We start from the raw sequence: 14,728 nt of genomic DNA, 5'->3' as shown, positions 1-14,728 counted from the left end.
AAAGCTTTGTTGGCTATTACATACCTCCTCATCATAACTAGCTTCATTCCTATTAAGTGTATTTTATAAAAAAGTCACCCCTTACAGCACTATGTTCATCAGCCTAACCCTCCTTCCCCTATTAATTTTAACCTACCTCAATGGTAAAACAACTCTACCCATCCCACCATTTCACTGGAGATTCTTTGTAGAAGAGTCCTGGACTTCTAAAGACCACTCATATACCCAACATCTGGCCACAGCGGACTGCCAGCCATATGACTGCCAGTCTCGAGTTTCTATCCCCATCTCTCTCTTCCATGCGCTCACTTTCTTTAACGTGGCACAAAGTACCTCAATTCTGCTTTCTTTTTGACCAAACCCAAGATTACTGTAAACAAAACCCTGAAATTTATGGGGGATGTCCAAAATTTACATGTTCCACTCCATAAAGATAAAAAGATTTAAAGGTGATAAAGACGTTTTTCTTTTTACTTCACAAGGCGGAGACCAAGTCTACTTAAACGTCAAACATCCCTGGGATGACATGTGGTCAAAAGGGGTGGTAGGCAAAGTATACAACGGAATCCAAGACTCCACCCCAGCAGGAACCATCAAAATTTGCCGCACCTGTGTCTGAATTCAGCCAAATATCCCAAACCTAGCCCCTGAAATAACAAAACAAGAGGCAATATTACAAACCTCCATACAACAGACAGTCAAAGCCACCCCATTTTCCTGGCTCTCAGTAGTCCGACAGGGAGCACGTTTTCTCAACTACTCACATCTAGGCAACTTTTCTAACTGCTTCCTATGTGCAGCCCTCAGTTGCCCCCATTTATGACAGTACCATTCATAGGAAATCTCACCACCCCCTGCACACAATATCCTACTGTTCATTTACCCCCACTATCAGGAATTCCCCTGTTCACAGCTTCAACTCAACCATTACTCGTCAACGTTACCTGTGCCCCACCTGGCTTCTTCTTCTGGTGCAAAGGCACTCTTACTAAAACCTTTAAGTCATCATGTGTCCCGGTCACCCTGGTACCTCAATTGACCCTATACACACAAGGGAAATTTTCAACAAAAGACACAATAAACAAACCTACAACACGGATATTGTCACCCCACCCCCGCCAGAAACGGGCAGTCTTTCTTCCTGTAATCGCAGGAGTCTCTCTTGCCTCTGCTCTGGCAGCAGCAGGCTTAAGCAGCAGGGCTCTAACATACAGCATTACCTCCTCCCAAGACCTTGCCAATAAACTACAACTTGCATTAGAGGCTTCAGCAACATCCCTAGCCTCCTTACAAATCCAAATCATCTCATTAGCCCAGGTCACCTTACAAAACAGGCGAGCCTTAGATCTTCTAACTGCTGAGAAGGGAGGCACTGGCCTCTTTCTCCGAGAGCAATGCTGTTATTACATCAACGAAACTGGCCTAGTAGAAGAAAACCTAAACGTCCTCAATCATCTAAGTGATGAATTAAAACAGCGCCGCCAACAGCCAGACTCTTCTCCTTTCACCTGGTTGCAACACCCTCTTGTCACCTGGCTGACCCCGTTCCTAGGCCCTGTCATTCTGATTTGTGTTTTTTGTCCAATAGCCCCATGTATCTTTAAATTTCTCCAACAACGCTTAATTGAACTCTCAAATCAAAACCTCAACCTCCTATTACTCAATAGTTATCAACCTGTCCCAATAGAGGAGTCAACACCTCGTCCCTAAACATCACTTAACTTTTCTTTTAGATATGTTCTCTTCCAGGTTCTCTATCTACCTCCACAGTCTACTCCAAGACAGCTGGTTACTACCGCCCTTGTGCCCACTGGAAGACTGGCTGGAACAAGTCGCCACTCTACATTTACAAAAAACTTTCATGGAACTCTCGCCTTCAGAAATCTTCACCTTCAGTGCCTACCTCTGGACCCTATTCTGGCTGGTTCTGTGCCCTTCCCCTACCCCACCCCACAACGCCCACATCCAGCAGGAAGCAGCCAGAAAGAGTAACGACGCCCCTCTCCCAAATAAACAGAAAAGGTGGAAATGAAGGGTGCAGGGAACAGTCAGAAGGGTGTCTCCCGAGATGACGCTAAACACTATATAGAACCAAACAAAGACAACAAAGGTCCTAAACTCCGGCTTCTCCCCATACAGTTTCCCGCGTACATGAAGTTTAAACCTGTGCACGAGTAATTTCTCCCCATAGGAATCCTACCTCATAGTCTCCTCCAATAAAGCCCAAACACGGCACTGGCCAGCCCCTGCCAAGCCCCAAAATACACCCCCCCTCTCCCTCCCCATCCCCCACGGTTACAGACCCCTCTCCTTTGCCCCTGTAGCCACCGCTTTAATAAATCTCTTGGTCTTTAATGGGTGTGGAGTTGTTACTGGCGCCTAAGTTCTTTCATTAACCAGAATGCTGTAAGAAAGGGATTGGCTGCTGGGTGTAGCAGCTTATGCCTGTAATCCCAGCACTTTGGGGAGTGGAGGCAAGAGGATTGCCTGACCTCAGGGGTTCAAGAGCAGCCTGAGCAACGTGGCGAAACCTCATCTCTACAATAAATTTAAAAATGAGCCAGGTGTGGGGGTGCATGCCCGTGGTTCCAGCCACTTGGAAGGCTGAGGGGGAAGGATTGCCGGAGCCCAGCAGGTGGAGGCTGCAGTGGCCGTGAGCATGCCGCTGCACTCCAGCCTGGGCGAAAGAGTGAGACTCTGACTCAAAAAAAAAAAAAAAAGGTAAGGGATTGGCAGTAGCTGAAACTGCCGGGTGGGGCGTGGGGGCGGGGATTGGGTCACAACATCATTGAGGGTACTTGATCTCAAAGCAGGTGAAGTGGGGACCAAAGGGATGTTTAAACTTTACCTGTACGATAACCACTTGTATACCTAATCCTGAATTGTGCCCCATATCTTTAAAATACAAAAAAAAAGAAGACAGAGAGAGAGAAATAAGGTGGCAGAAAACTCCAGGTTTGTCAATATGTAGTCGAAGTCCTACATGTGGCAAACTTCCGAGAGGACAAATAAGTGGCTTCCAAGGTTCCCAGAGTCTGGGAGTCCCCAAGAGACAGTGTTGCAGGGCCATAAATTACTTTGATTTGCTTCTTTATTTGTTATGTGATGCTACGCCAGAGATAGGTTGGAAAACAAACTTTAGCATATAGAGTAATAGGGTAATAAAGCCCTGTCTAGTGAGTCCTTCTCAAGCAGTGACTCCTCAAGCCTCTTAGTTGGGAGTTTAGTTAAGAGAAAAAAAAAAATTAGGTTTAGTCCTCGGCTCCAATGCCAACAAGTTCATGAATACCCTTTTCATCAATGTCCAAGTCTAATATCTTGCTACTTGCTATTTCACCAAAAACAGACTCTTTGTTAAAGCCTTTGGATATGTTACATATATTTCTTTTCCTTTTTTTTTTTTTTTTTTGAGTCGGAGTCCCACTCCATCGCACAGACTGGAGGACAGTGGCCGCTCCCGGCCACTGCAGACTCGACCTGCTGGGCTCCGGCGATCCTTTCGCCTCAGCCTTCCAAGTAGCTGGAACTACAGGCATGTGCTACCATGCCTGGCTGATTTTTGATTTATTGTAGAGATGAGGTCTCGCCAAGTTGCCCGGGTGCATCTCGAACCCACGGGCTCAGGCAATCCACTCACCTTGGCCTCCCAAAATGCTGGGATTACAGACTGAGCCACCGAGCCCGGCCACATATATTTCTTAAAAACTCAATTCCAAGTGTGTGTGAGGTCTTCCCATGCTGCAACAATGTCCTGGATAGCATTTAGACTTTTAAAACCTTTCCAAAACAATCAGAACGTTAGGCGAGATCCCATCTCTTCTGCAACCTGCACAAACATTTGGCATAACTTGTATGCTTAGAATGCCACTGTCAGACCGGGCACAGTGGCTCCTGCCTATAATCCCAGCGTTTTGGAGACTGAGGTGAGAGGATTACCTGAGCCCAGGGATTCGTGATTAGCCTGAACAACTTGGTGAGACCTCATCTCTGTAATAAATCAAGATAAATTAGCTGGGCGTAGTGGCACACGCCTGTATTTCCAGCTCATTGGAAGGCTGAAGCGGAAGGATCACATGAGTCCAGCAGGTCATGACTGCGGTGGCCATGAGTGTGCCACTGCACTCCAGCCTCAGCAACAGAGTGAGACTTCGACTCAAAAAAAAAAAAAAAAAAACGCAGCTATCACATCACATCTCAGTCCCTTGACTGAAAGAGTGTGACTTTGTTTAGCAGCAAATACATCAGAATGTCTTTTTACATCAGGATGTAACAGAGCACCTCGGAGCACCATCTAAGATCAGAAGAATCTTGAATGAGATATCTCTTTGCCAACACTGTTCTCTTGCCTACAATAAAACAGCTAAAAAAAAAAACTGCCTGAGCCCGCGGGTTCGAGACCCACCTGGGCAACTTGGTGAAACCTCATCTCTACAATAAAATAAAAAAATTAGCTGGGTGTGGTAGCGCATGCCTGTAGTTCCAGCTACTTGGAAGGCTGAGGCGGAAGGATCGCCGGAGCCCAGCAGGTCGAGGCTGCAGTGGCCGGGAGAGTCTGGGTGACAGAGTGAGACTCCAACTCAAAAAAAAAAAAACAACAGTCTTCAAACAATGCCGACATCACACAGGCTTTCCTATGAAGGCAATCACCAACAGGAAGTGGATGCTTGCTCACATTCCTGAATGCATTGGGCCTCTCCACTGGTCCATCAGGAGAGGCTTTCATTTGAACCCTGCAGCATTTCCACCCCAAAGCAGCATTACAAAGCCTCTGAATGCCTTGAATTCTGGCATTGCCTTGGACCCTTGATGAATATATGTATGCTCCAGCATACACTTCCAGAACAAGCTCATTTTATCGATATTAAATGTTTCTTCTGGCAAATATTGCTCATCCACAATTATCCTACACATCTCTTCCTTAAAATCCTTATTACTTTCAGTATCAACACTTGCTTCCTCACCACTGACCACATCATGAGGATTATGATGGTTTTTGCAGTGTTGGGATCACTCATGACTTGTTGTAAATATTTCTGTATAGCCAGGATCATCAGCATGCTCTTTTAGGGTATGGAAAAGACTTTCTTCCTCCATCTGGAGTATCAGTAGGTTACACAGTAGGTGCTTATGTATTTTATCTTCCATCCCCGAGTCAATAAACTTTTCCATATCATCAATTAGCCCAATCCTTTTTTTCAGGATGACAAGTGAATTTAACAGATACTGACAGTTTCGCTGCATCACTGATTCGCCTGTTATTTTTATTTTTATTTTTTTTGAGTTGGAGTCTCACTCTGTCGCCCAGACTGGAGTGCAGTGGCCGCTCCCGGCCACCGCAGCCTCGACCCGCTGGGCTCCGGCGATCCTTCCGCCTCAGCCTTCCAAGTAGCTGGAACTACAGGCACGCGCTACCATGCTCGGCTCATTTTTTGATTTATTGTAGAGATGAGGTCTCGCCTGCCCAGGCGGATCTTGAACCCGTGGGCTCAGGCAATCCACTCACCTCATCGCCTGTTATTTTTTAAGATGATCGTGGATTTTGAAAGTCCTAACTCACATGCATTGACTGTTGCTGGTTTGCTATATTTACCCTGGGCAATCATCTTGAGTTTTATCTCAAGAATCTTGAGTTTTATCTCAAGAGTAATTGCCTTCCTCTTTCTCATCTCCCCAGACACAGATGAGTATTTTGCAGTCATGCTGGGATGTGAAAACACAAAACACAGTTTCTAAAAACCATTGTCAACACAGTACACTGTAGAGTATCCATTGTTTACCCTCATGGTCGCCTTGTTGACTGGGACCTGTGACTTATACTGTTCCCCAGCACTGCAAAAGAGTGTTGCATCATGTTCCCCTACCTGTGAAACGATCAAAATTCAAAATTTGAAGTATAGTTTCTACTGAATGCATTTTGCTTTCACACCATTGTAAAGTTGAAAAATCCTAAGTTGAACTATTGTAAATCAGAAATCATCTGTCCTTTCATCTGAGTGACCTGAGAAAACACTAAAACAACTAAGCAACAAATAGAGAAAAGCTCAAAACCAAGGTCAGTAAACTTTTTTCAGTAAAGAGCCGGACAGTAAACATTTCGGGCATTTTGACTGTATGATCTCTGCTGCAACCACTCAACTCTGCCCTTTTAGCAAGGATGCAGCCATAGACGATCCACAAATAAATGGTATAGCTGTGCACCAATGAAACTTTATTTGTGGAAACTGAAATTTGCATTTCATATGATTTGCAAATGTCATGAGCTATTCCTCTGATTTTCCTCAATTACTTAAAAGCGTACTAGTTCACACAAGAACAAGCAGTGGGCTGGACTAGCTTGTAGGCTGTAGATTCGAACCACTGTTCTAGGCCCTGAGATAGCCTGCTTAATGTTATTAGCTCAGCTTCTGAAAGAAAAGCTAAGGACTTAAACTTGACTACGATGATCTTTTTTTTTTTTTTGAGTTGGAGTCTCACTCTGTCGCCCAGACTGGAGTGCAGTGGCCACTCCCAGCCACCGCAGCCTCGAACTGCTGGGCTCCAGCGATCCTTCTGCCTCAGCCTTCCAAGTAGGACTACGAGGATCTTCATGCTTATTTGGTTACGTAAAATCTATTTAGGTTGTTTTTCAAAAGTTTATCAAGAAACACTTTGTAGGTACATAAATATGCATTTCATTAAAAGGTAGTATATATATCCATCTATATATAGATATGTGTGTGTGTGTAGACATGCTTACACACACACCGAGTAAACAGATAACTATGAAAATATGTGTCTTGTCTGTAAATAAAGGGTTACTCCTAGTCTATTAATTGCTCCTGAAATCCAGTCTGGAGCTGCTGCTGACACCAGGGAAATACTCAGCATTCATATTCGAAGTTGACAAGCCTTGAGAAATCCTGCTGCTGGAAATGTGAGTAAATGTGCTTTCATCTGCAGTTTCTCTCCACTGTGCAGGTGGAATGTGAGTTCTGGCATTGTTGGGGGCTGTCAGTCACAGCACTCGATTCAGAGTGAGACTGTAATTGAGTCAGATACTTCAGATAATGGTCTCATGAACAATGCTATCTTTTTACCTACCTGAGGGGAATCTGTCCTTCTGAAAGGAGTTATTTATTCTATTCCTTACACACAGGTTTTAAAGTAAAGTTTGGGCATTATTAAAGTCACAGAGATAATTATTCACCTCCTTCAGTGATATGTCAACGTCCAACAGTTGTCAAAAAAAAAAAAATCGAGGTGATTTTAATTTAAAAGAAAACCTCAGATATGCTTCAGAGCCTGTTACCATTTTGTCAGCCTTAGTTTTGAGAAGCTCCCTAATTTTATGCTCAGTGTTTTGGAAATTTCTTTTTAGCAGGAGGTAGCTGCATTTTTTTAACTTAAGGATGTTGTAAAGAACCATTGTGTGATTTTATGCCAAATATAGCTGATAGAAATAAAAACTTCTGATAAATAACTTTAACTTCATGCAGTCATTTGTTCCCAAAGCTACTTTTCAAACTGCTTTTTTTAAACTTTGTCCCCTAAAACACTCTATCACACTATTTTCGACATATCCACAAAAGATGAGAATTTTGTACAAAAATTTCCTATGGGTAAAAAGTAGATATGCTTTTTCAAACTACACGAGCTTCACACCTCTCCCCTGAGATTCTCATACAATATTTCCTCTCCAGCCTTTGAGAAGCCATTTGCTTGAATGAGGAGGTTTGAATCACATCACTCAAGATTCTGTATGTCTCTGATGCTTAGATTTCTTCACAACACTCATAGTGATTTACTATAAGCTATTGACTTATTCTTTCCTTCTCGAAAAAGATGTCACTAACCCATGTACGATTTGATACAGGGATAAGGAATGACATAATTCTCTTTCTACTGTGATTTATCATTGGCCACTATCAGAAAAAAAAAGAACAAAATTAACGGTTGCCTAATGCAAAATCCTTACCAGGGGCCAACAAACTCAAAACAAAACTGCTCAATTTCTCAGGACTCTAGAGAGGCGACCGGACCTCATTTGCATCTTTCCAGCAGAAACATGGGAGCTCCCGGGGAGGTTAGGAGGAGAGAACACAGTGCAATTGGTCTCCCTGGCAATCGTTGGGTCTGGATTTCCTTCCTGGCGGTAGTCCATCTCACTTTAACTCCATTTCCATGCTTTTCAGCATAGAGATGATAGATCCAGAGTTTAAGCAGGAATACTCCCTTGCCATGCATGAAGAAGCAGGTCTAGAGAAGATAAACTCTGATCCAAGATAGACAGTCAGCAGGAAGAAGACTCGAGGTAGACACCAAGATGGTCCGAAGCTCTCCTTGGCCTCTCATCAGGCCTCCCCTCGGGATCACACACTGATTAAGCAGTGTGCTGAAGGCTAGGGGGCGCCACCAAGACCTTCCTTTGGGCCGAGGCATTCCTTCATCTCTGAGCTTCTGACCGCCGGAGAGGGTCATGCTTTCTCCCAGGGGTAGAAAGAATCGCCCTTTGTCTAAAGTCGGGCTAACTCTGAAGGGTGAGCCACTTCCTCGAGGACTGGCTACAGCGCGTGTTGTGAACGCATTAAGCGAACATTTTCACCTCTCTCCATTCATCCAGATCAAAGACATTCTCCCACAAACTTCCCTTCTGAAAATGTCTCCTCGGAGTCTGCCCTTCCAAGGAAGCCACTGTAGAACAAGCAAGAACTCCCCAGGACAGGGTTGTTTCCTCTTAAAAAGTTCGTTCTCTTTTTTTCCCGCATCCGTTGTTTTTTTTTTCCAAGTCGCACGAGGTTTTAGACATTGCATTAACTTTTGGCAGTTGTAAGATGAATAAGTGGCATGTTTTGCCCTCCAAGAGCTCATAGTCAATGAGGGGAGAATACCATTTTTAAAGTAATGCATAGAATTATCAAGCTATTTGTAAAAAATTATGGAATCGCAGAAAAGTGTACTGAATTCAACCTCCAGAGATGGAAGAAGGTAGAAAAAAATTCCGGAAAAAGTGATAATAGAGTGAACATTATATTATTCTTATGTGTCTATTGAGATTTAATTTTCAAACTATGATATTTATCCCTTTGAATGCATAATTCCAGGGTTCTTAGTAGACTCGCAAGGTTGTGTAACCATAACCACTATCTAATTCCCAAACATTTTCATCAGGCAAACTCTGATGTAGCTCAAATCCAAAGAGCTCTCCAAGGAATCACTAGAGAGGTCAAATAATAGCAATTATTTGCGAATGGAGTTTCGAAGCCCTCAAATCTTTGCAGGAATCCCCATTACCTTCCAAATAGGATGGAAATTCTATTGCAGGGTCTGTAAACTTTCAGGAGCTGGTCCCTGCAGTCCTCAGCCTCATCTGCTGACAAGCTACTTAAGGCCCAGAGGTTCCCTATTTTGTCCCTTCCAGTGGCGACCAGGCTGCGGGTTTTCACCTGATCGAGGACTTTTGTTTTCAAGACTAGTGTGGACACCTGTACATGCATGCCTATTGCTGCACTATTCACAGGAGCAAAAACAAGGAACCAATGCAGATGCCCATTGGAAGAGGACTGGATCAAGAAAATGTATATATACATGATGGAATACCACAAAATCATGACCTTCACAGTAACTTGGATGCAGTTGGAGACCATCATACCCAGTGAACTATCACAGAAACAAAAACCTGAATACCGCAGGTTCTCACTCATAAGTGAGCCCTGAACTAGCATAAGAGTAGCACTCGCGTAAGAGTAGGATTGGCAGACGCTGGGCACTTCTAGGGGAGGGAGCGAGCGAGGATGGGCGGGGGCATGTGACAACACGAAGGGTCCCAGGTACACTACCAAGGGGAAAAGGGTCAGCTAGGAGCCCAGACTTCATCTGCATGCAGCTTATGTAGCAAATCCTCATTTGTACCCTATCACTCTAAAAAAAAAAATGTCTATTGTGCTACCAGCCTGGGCAACTTGGCAAGGCCTCATCTCTACAACTAAAAAAAAAAAGTTAGCCAGGCGTGGTGGCATGTGTCTGCAGTTCCAGCTACTTGGGAGGCTGAGGCAGAAGGATCGCCTGAGCCCAATGGGCCGAGGCTGCGGTGGCTGTGATCGGGCGACTGCACTCCAGCCTGGATGACAGAGCGAGACTCCAACTCAACAAAAAAAAAAAAAAAAAAAAAAAAAAGAAGAAAGATTTTTAAAAAGATTATTGTGGAGCTGAAGAAGGGTGATGGGACTGCATCAAGTCAAAGCAACACCAAGCTTACTGTTTTTTTACTGAGATTCAGCTATTTTTCTTGAGAAATGCTCCCTGGATTGCCGCAAGTGTTTAAGTTCCAGAGTCCTGAAAACTCTCATTCTTACCATTTTGTCAGTGTTCTCACTGTTTTTATGGAGGATGGAAGTTTTGGAGTATTTTACTCTGCCATCATTACTGATACCCAAACTAAAGGTTAAAGAGTCAATGGAGAAGTTTACTATGGAAGAGGTGAGAGCTTGGGCAAAGAACAGACGGGAAAAGAGTCTGACATATGAAAGGAACTGTAAACAGTTTGGTATTGTTGAAGCAAAAAGTTGAGACAAAAGCGTGGAAAAGACTGAGGAGGTGGGCAGTTGTCAAATAATGACTGGTTCATGTGCTCCCTTGAACAATGTTTTAGCGTTTGTTTCCTCTCGCAGCTGTTCCCTTTCAAGGCCAGTTTCAGATCTCAGTGGCTGTGTGAAGCTTGGCATAGCCACCTAGACCCATGGATTTTGAATGATCTGATACTAGGAACCTCCCCCACTATACATAAGCATTGTTCACCTACTGTCCATACTTCCACTTAATTTTGTTTTTAAAATTTCTGGATGTAGCCGGGCTCGGTGACTCAGCCTGTAATCCCGCGCCTTTGGGAGGCTGAGGTGAGTGGATTGCCTGAGCCCGCGGGTTCGAGACCCGCCTGGGCGGTGAGACCTCATCTCTACAATAAATCAAAATATCAGCCAGGCGTGGTAGCGCGCACCTGTAATTCTGGCTACTCGGAAGGCTGAGGCGGAAGGATCCCCAGAGCCCAGCAGATCGAGGCTGCAGTGGCCGGGAGTGGCCACTGCACTCCAGTCTGGGTGACAGAGTGAGACTCCAACTCAAAAAAAAAAAAAAAAAAAAATTTCTGAATGTAGGCCAGGCGTGGTGGCTCACACCTATAATACCAGCACTTTGGAAGGCAGAGGCAAGAGGATTACCTGAGCTCAGGTTCGAGACCAGCCTGTGCAACATGGTGAGACATTGTCTCTACAATAAATCAAAAAATTAGCCAGACGTGGTAGCGCATACCTGTAGTTCCAGCTACTTGGAAGGCTGAGGCAGAAGGATCGCTGGAGCCCGGCAGTCGAGACTGCGGTGGTTGTGAGTGTGCCACTGCACTCCAGCCTGGGCAACAAGCAAGACTCCAACTCAAAGTGTTGTACCCGAATCCTGAATCCGAGAGACCACCAAAGAGCCAGCTCCGATGCAAATCACACGAGGGTCTTTATTCAGGCTCGAGTCTGGGCTCACGTCCGTAACTGGCACAGCGGTACAGGAACAAGAGCCCCGATCCAGCGCAGCAAGCAGCTTATATACACAGTTACAAGGGAGGGGAAAGAACTTTAAACTTGTTAGCACATGATTGGGTAATTTCTCCTAGGGTACGGGGGCATTTGGGATTGGTTGGTTTGTATGGTCGCCGGTCGCGGCTGACCACGGCTGACCATCAGCGGTCAGGCGGGCTGGGTGGAACCTGTTGGGACATCTGGAATGTGAGATTACTAGGGGAGTGGAGCAGGAAATGGGGCCAGAGGGTCTGCCACGTGACTCCGCGGTTTTCTTTGGGTATGTGAACTTGTTTATCAAAAGTACACTACTGGGCTTGGGCGGGAAAGCAAGCATACATCTGAGTTTTAAAAACAAGTTTCAATATACATTCAAAATAAGCTTCAACCTACACTTAAAACAAGTCTTATCACACAATTATGAACTAGATGGCCCTTGAACTCCTCAAAAGTAAAACAAAAAAATTTCTGAATGCATATTTAGCAAGCTGATTCTAGCATTCTGTACCCATCACTGTGTCAGAAGCATGTGAGGTCTTCAGAAGACCTGTATTAATTGATTATTGAAGACTTTCCTTTTTTGAGTTAGAGTCTCACTCTGTCGCCCAGGCTGGAGTACAGTGGCACGCTCACGGCAACTGCAACCTCGATCTACTGGGCTCAGGCGGTCCTTCCACCTCAGCTTCCCAAGTTGCTGGAACAACAGGCACGCACCACCATGCCTGGCTGATTTTTTTATTTATTGTAGAGATGAGTTCTCACCAAGTTGCCCAGCAGCCTGTCTCGAACCTGTGGGCTCAGACAGTCCCCTCACCTTGGCCTCCCAAAGTGCTTGCTGGGATTATAGGCGTGAGCCACTGCGCCCGGCCTGGGGAGATTTTGAGAAGAGTTCCCAAGTTCTGACTTTGGGGTATAACTCTTGATGATACAACTGTGCCTGTAAGTGTTCGATCAGAACAACTGGAAACTATTTTAGGCATTTACACCAGGAGGAACTTAATATAATGATGTACAGGTTCATACAACTGTTGGAAGCGCAGGAAGATCAAAGGTCAAGACGGCCCCTGCTGGCTCGTAAATCTAAATGTGGGGCAGTCACAAGAGGCCATCCCTGATGATCCAGGCTCCCTGCAGCAACCACTGGATAGTTCGCAGAATCCCCTGGGCTACTGGCAAAACCCACATCTATCTGTTGCCAGAGCCTATGTTCTTGCTTGGCAGCTAGTATTGGAGCACAGTGATATATCTTCTGTCTTTGAAATCTCTTGCAAACACCTCTCATTGGCAGCCTGAGGTTGCTTGCTACACCGCTGAGATTCCCCATTCAGCAGTGAGGGACCCTCAGCTGCTGGGCTTGTGGCCAGCTGAAACTGTTCAGATATCAGCTATCTCTTGAAATTCCCCTCTGCTGAAGAGAATGGCTTTTCCCAAGGTCGTGCTCCCTTCTCAAAGCAGCCTACACTCAACAACTGGTCAGCGTAAGGACATTAAGTTCTCAGCTCAGGACATTTCTGAAAAGCCAGTCCAGATTTGCCCTGTTTTGCATTTCAGAACATTGGGTTTCATAACAGAACAATTTCTCCCTCTGCCCCATCCTGCTTCCTTCACTTTTCCCACAAACACTGATCCCAAAAGCCCTCCCCTGTAAGCGTTTTGCACACCAATCTCCGTCTCAGAGTCAGCTTCTAGGAGGAAACGAACTTGCAACTAAGTCAAGTGGTCTAAGAAAGCAGAGGCTAAGATGGGTCTTTAAAGCTGGTTTACTTTCTGGCCAACTGGCAGAGAGGACCTCATCACAGGTGGTTGGTACAGCACGAATAGCAGTGGAATTGTTAAAACTTTCTTTGGTGGTTAACTAAATAATGTATCAGCAGAAGGAAATATGTTAGCTATTATAATGTTTTATGTGTTAAAAAATATGGAGAGAGATAGTAATAAAAGGAACAATTGAATTGGATGTCTAATATTTGGAAGAATTAGAGCTTTGGGGAAAGGTATTAAAAGGCTAACAGTGGGTAATCAATTAAAGGGTAGAAATGAAAGTTGGATTTCCTTCTTGGCAGCATGGAGAGAGGTTATCATCTCCCATAGGTAGAGGACACAAAGAGCTGAGAACCAGGCCCAAATTTTAATCGTGAAAATAACATGTTTCTGGAGGTCATTGTGTAAAGTGAAATGAACCAGGCACAGAAAGATAAATATTTCATGTTCTCACTCATGTGGGAGCTAAAACAAACTTGATCTTATGGAGGTAGATCATAAAATGACAGTCACCAGAGGTTGGGAAGGGTGTCAGGGAATGAAAGGAGGCTGGTTAATGGGTACAAACATACGGTTAGGTAGAAGGCACACATTATAGTGTTCCATAGCAGAGCAGGGTGACTATGGTTAACAACAATATAGTGTATATTTCAAAATACCTAGAAGACAAGATTTGAAATATTTCCAACACAAAGAAATACCAAGTGTTCAAGATGATGGATATCCTAATGACCCTACTATGATCCTTACACATTTTATGCACGTATCAAAATATTACATGTACTCTATAAATGTGTAGATATCAATTTTAAAAACCTAAAAACAAAAAGAAGATAGCAAGTTCCAGAACAAGGACAACTCTCAATGGATAGGTCTATTATACCAAGACTCCTGGGCACTTTTTGGGCAAGATTGGATTCTGAGATATGGGATAGGGACACCTTGGTTCAGGCACTTGAAAATCTTGAATTCCCCGGTTCTCCTGAACCCACTGGACCAGCAGAAGCAGCCCACTCCTCTGACGATGATGCCAAGGACTCTGCTTTGCAGGGCAACACACGTCCCTCTTAAAATCTTACCACCTTTCTTTCTGGCCACCATATCAATAACTGGAGTTAAGTAGCCTCCACAATTCACCATGAAATGCTGATCCTGCTTGGGAAGGGAAGGGCTAGATTCCGAAGTGGGTGTAGGACATAGGCAGTATTTACCAGGAGAAGACCATGTGTTTGATTTTGCATATATTGAGTTTGGGGTGACTACGGGGCCTCCAAAAGAAGATTAAGCACTGGATATGTTACAGCCAGAACCAGTGGAATACATTATGGACTAGATTCCAAAGACTGCGAATCAAGGGGAACAGAGCATAAAGTTGATTAGAGAGAGTTTTTTTTTTTTTTGAGTTGGAGTCTCACTCTGTCGCCCAG

This window comes from Carlito syrichta, unplaced genomic scaffold, assembly GCF_000164805.1.
Source record: "Carlito syrichta isolate Samal-C Ts95f unplaced genomic scaffold, Tarsius_syrichta-2.0.1 Scaffold308849, whole genome shotgun sequence".
NCBI lineage: Eukaryota > Metazoa > Chordata > Mammalia > Primates > Tarsiidae > Carlito > Carlito syrichta.
This window is presented reverse-complemented; position numbering follows the sequence as displayed.